The sequence below is a fragment of the Alligator sinensis genome, unplaced genomic scaffold (assembly GCF_000455745.1).
Source record: "Alligator sinensis unplaced genomic scaffold, ASM45574v1 scaffold502_1, whole genome shotgun sequence".
NCBI classification, from domain to species: domain Eukaryota; kingdom Metazoa; phylum Chordata; order Crocodylia; family Alligatoridae; genus Alligator; species Alligator sinensis.
The window spans coordinates 114,269-119,158 of NW_005841896.1; the positions used below are offsets into that span (position 1 = coordinate 114,269).

Below are 4,890 nucleotides of genomic sequence, written 5' to 3' on the forward strand. Positions count from 1 at the left end.
GCGTGACGCGCGGTGGCATCATCCTCACGCCACCGGCGGCCGCAAATGAAAGCGGCCGGAGTCACACATGCACACGCGCACACACACGTATGTGTACATGTGTATGTATATATCCAGGGGGGGAGCGGGCACGTGCCTCTGTGAGCGGGAACTGGCCTTATCAGCTTTCCGTTCCGTTCCATTCCATTCTTTTCCGTGTCCTTGTGACAAGAGACTTAGCAGCCTTCATAGATTCGTTGGGCTCTGACGGGCCAGGCCGTGAGTGGTTTGGCTGTGCCCTTGAGCTTTCCACCTCTAGGCTGTGAACTGTGCACTTTGGTGCCTGTGCCACCCAGCCCTGGCTTCGGCAGCTGATGGAGAGAGAAAGCACAAGCATTTATGAGTGAAGCTCACCTCATCAGCTGACAGAGAGAGAGGCACAAGCATTTGCGAGCGGAAGCTTACTCTGTGAGTGGCTGAGAGTCACGGCTGGCTTCAGTCGGTTACGACAGAACCATGCCTGGAGCAGCCTCTGCCCTGTGTCCAAGGCCTTTCGCTGATGGGGTTCGCTTGGTCTGCCCACCCGGTGCTGCTTAGCTCCTGGCTACGTGTTCTCTTCATGGCGTGAGCCACAAAGTTATGACATGTTTTTAGTGGAATGACTTTGCAGCTTGTTTCTGGTTTTATCGCACCATAACATTGATTGGACGTAGTGGCTGGGTTATGGCCTAAAACGAGAATATCTGGTTATCGCCTCTTGAGTTATGTAATGCATAGATGGGGCCTTAGACAAGCAGAAGCACTAACAAAGCACAACCCAGCAAAGCTTGCAGAAGAGGAAAAGTCCAAGATGCAGCAGTATGATGGTCATCCTTTCTTATGCTGGGGGGAAGAAGGGTAGGCGAGGTGATGGGACTAAAATGTACTAAAACAAAATTAAACTTGTAAAAAAGTCCACATGTAACTAGGCTAGAGGCTCTGGTGGGGTTGGAAACAATACAGCTACTGCCAATCTGAGGCAATGTAAGTCGTGTTTAAAGTGCACGGATCTCCAGGAGCAGCAGTGCCCGGTGTCTTTATGCACCTTTTCTGTTGACTAGTCTTCTACCTTGTGGTTGCCTGAAAAGCAGTACATAACTGTAACTTTCTGGTTAGGATATTTTGGTGTTAGAATGCTGAATCAAACATTTATTTTTATGGTGTTTTCAGGGTATTTTCAGATTCCATTTTTTATTTGATATGTGAGATAAAGGTCTCCTATTTTTGTTCATACAGTTGTCTACCCTGCATATACGTAAAAGAGCACAGCAAAAACTAGATGCGCTGTTTCTGAAAATTAGCTTCACTTCCAAATACGTTCTTTCAGTAAGAACTTCAGCACACCAACAACTGACTTGCTTATTCAGTTTACAAATGCAGAATATGCATGTGGCTGAGCAAGAAGTGCTTTACTAACCTGAAGTTAAACAATTGTGGTAAAGCAAGGCAAACAGAACATGACAAATAACTCCATTTCCAGTTTAAGAGGGTGTCTGTTTGGGTGTCTACAACTTTGTCATAGGCGACTGTAAATACCACACACAATATTATAGAAAAATACAAGAGAAACTTCTGCACCCTTAGAGTGGTTCTACGTATTAATTTATTTATTCAATATGTATACTGCCCTTCCCAACAGCTGCTCAGGGCCACTTGCAATAAGAAAATAGAATAATTTAAAAACCAGAAGAATGACAAGAAAATATAACAACGTAATGGTAACTAGAATATCCACATAAAACATCCCTTAAACAACATTTTAGCTTAGCTTAGTTTGCTGAATGCCTGCCCAAATAGGAAGATCTTACAGCAAGTCCAAAAGATGTCCAAGCATAGGCTCTCATGGGCCTCGAGGCAGGGAGTTTTACTGCAGAGGATTAGCTGCTGAGAGTGACCTCCCACGTCTTTGCCAGGTGGACTTGGTATATTGATGGTACTTGTAGGAGGTTGCTCTTGGCTGAATGTAAAGATCATGGTTGAGTGTACAGGAGGAAGCAGTCCCTCGGATGTGTAGGGGCTAGACTGTTTAGGTTCTTATAGGTCAAAACCAGTAGCCTAAACTGTGCATGAAAAGCTATTGAGAGTTAGTGCAGACTCAACCACTGGAGTTTTATACTCCTGGCAATCCACCCCCACCAGAAGGGGTGGGCCATGCGTGCCTTACCACCTGCAGTTTCAAGGGCAGTCCTACATAAAATGCATTGCAACAGTCCAGCTAAGAGGTTATGAAGGCATGGCTAATGATGGTCAGATCTGAATCTAAAAGAGAGGGTTGCAGCCTTTTCACCAAATGGAGTTGGTGAAAACTGCTCATGGCCACTGCCACCACCCAAAGCTGCAGGAGTACCCCAAGCCTGGGAACCTGAGTGACAAGTGAAGGCTGAACTCCACCACTGATAGGTGTCCCAATCCCCCTGCAAGTCAAATGGTCAGCTTGCCACCATCACCTCGGTCTTGTCTGGATTTAGTTTTAGTTGGTTCATCTGCATCCAGTCCCCAGCCAGGGACTAGGAAAGGACTGAGATGTTGAGGCCAAGGTCAGATGACAGAAAGATTGAACCAGGTGTCATCAGCATGCTGATAGGACCTCACTCCAAGTGTCTACATGGTCCTGCCCCAGGAGGGGTGACAAGATGGAGATGACACATTAAATGGGAGGGGTGACAAGACAGAGCCCTTGGGAAGGACCCCACAGCAAAGGTCCCAAAGGAGGCCTCTCTACTAGGAAAGATGGAAACCAATTGAGAGCAGTTTTGCAAACACCCACCAGGTCACATAAACATTGGTCAGCACCTTGTGGTCAGTGGTATCAAAGGCTGCTGAAAGTTCTAATACGTTTAGCAGGGCATAATTTCCCCTGTAAATCTCCAGGCAAAGATAAGTGACCAAGGCCATGAGTGTAGTTGTCATGTTATATCAAGGATGAAAGCCAGGCTGACAAGAATCTAACTAACTGATGGCATCTAGATTTGTCAGGTAACCACATGTTGAATGACCTTCCCTAAAAAAGGGAGGTTGGAGGTAGAGAACTAACTGGCTAGGGAGTCAGCATTGAGTGAGGGTCAGACAATCACAGACTTAAGAGCATCCAGCACCTGAAGCACAACCCTCACTAGCAGTGGGCCCAATTTTCCTTGGCTGTCTTTTACAAGCCAGGATGGACACAGGCCCAGTTTGCATCCTTCATCCTCTGAAGCACACCTGTGCATCAATGGGTGATAGCAGTCAAAAATGATCTATAGAAACAGGACAACAAACTTCCCTGCCCCAAAACTCTGACTCTAGCAAAAATGATGGTCCCTAAGCCATGTTGGATGCAGGCAATTGCCTGCAAAGTGGGTGGCAAACTCAGCACAGCAGACTGAAAAAGACAGGCCTTTCATTTTCTTTGAAGCTTCTAGCTTAGTAGGCTGATCTATATGGTGGCCCTGAATATAGTCTAGAACTAGGGACCTACTGAAAGCATGATTAAGTGATTTTCATGGAAACCATGATTTCAGGTGGGCTCTGTGCTTTTGGCAGGTTTGCTGCAAAAAAAGAAAGAAAAAACCCCCCAATTTACTAACAAGCAGAGAAGCTCTGCAGGCTTGGACCACTGAGGGATGGGAGGGGCAGGGGGTAGAGAGGAGGATGGGGTGTGGCAGGGTGAGAAGTTCTGCTGTGGGGCCACAGACCGCATACAGAGCAATTCACTATGGTGAACATGCAGCACATAGTTGAATAAAACCCAACAGAGGGCAAGAGGTCATCACCACCTGGAGGGGATGAAAGGGGAGGACGGCAGCAACTCATGCATGACCTGTGAACATGCATAACTTTACTGGGTTCACTGCTGTGGGCTTACCATAGCGAACGCTCTCTGTGTGGTCTGTGGCCCCAAGGCAGGGCTGCTTCCCCACTTGCTGTTGCAAGCCCTGCCCCCCACCTCCTTCCTCCTCTGTGCTCCAGCACTGGCAGGTTTCTCTGTATGCAAGTAAGTTTGTTGTTTTTTTTGCCAGTGAGCTACCACTTGGGGATGGCCTGAAACGATGGCATAATTATCCTGATTAAGCCCAGGGGAACCATTAATCCATGCTTAATAGCACATGGATTAATGACTTCCCTGGGCTTAATCAGGGTAATTAAGCCATGGTTTTGGGCCATGTGGCAATCTGTGGGGAGGGGTGGGACTGCTGGAGACTCTTGTCCAGTCAGAGGTTGGTGGTGGGGAGTGCCTCACTCAGTTCATGAAAATGGCAGCCAGTCCCGGGATCAGCCTGTGAAAATCAGCTGGCCACCTCTTTGAGTTTGATAGACCCTTGTGTAGAAAAAATGCTTGAGGTACTTGGACCAGTCTTTAGAAGTGGGTGCAAAGAGATGTTTCAGGTCTTCTAAGGCTTTTCTTTACAAAGGAGTGTTTGCCTAGTTGTACTGGCATATGCAGCCCTTTTCCAGAGGCACACACTTTCATATTCTGGTATAAGCTTTTATGTGGTGGGCTTCTGGGTTGGTTGGTTGGTTGATTTTGGTTTAGGTTATGTTGCTCAGGAAAGGTTTCAAGCTAAATCAGAGCTGTTGCTCATTGGAAGAAGAGAACTCTCATTGAAGGTATTCTTAGTTCTGTAAATGTATCAGTTTATCTTCTCACTTGGAAATTAACGGGGGAAAAGGCTTTCCTTGGTAGACGAGGCCTACCTGAACACTTTCTAAAACTATCTTTTTCCTATATCTTGTCTTTCATTAGGAAAAATATGCTCTTATTTACTTTTTAAAAATACATATTGATTACCACGTTATACATATAATGAACTAGCAAATTGCCCATCATGAATGTCCAGGGAGGGGGGAGACAGGCGGGGATGGAGCGCTGCCACCCAGCGCCCCGCAGTGCTG

The 4,890-nt window shown here is 46.6% G+C and overlaps 1 protein-coding gene across 2 annotated transcripts in view; it reads left to right on the forward strand.

The window, feature by feature from the left end:
• TMEM41B (transmembrane protein 41B) overlaps positions 1-4,890 on the forward strand; it is a 26,895-nt gene that overhangs the window by 665 nt on the left and 21,340 nt on the right. The window contains exon 1 of one of the 2 annotated variants that reach the window (XM_025197404.1): positions 80-101. The exons of the other annotated variant lie outside the window; for it this stretch is intronic. The gene's annotated coding sequence lies outside the window, so the exon portion shown is untranslated. Of the gene's footprint in view, positions 1-79; positions 102-4,890 lie in introns of those variants that run through there. 2 annotated transcript variants of the gene reach the window in all.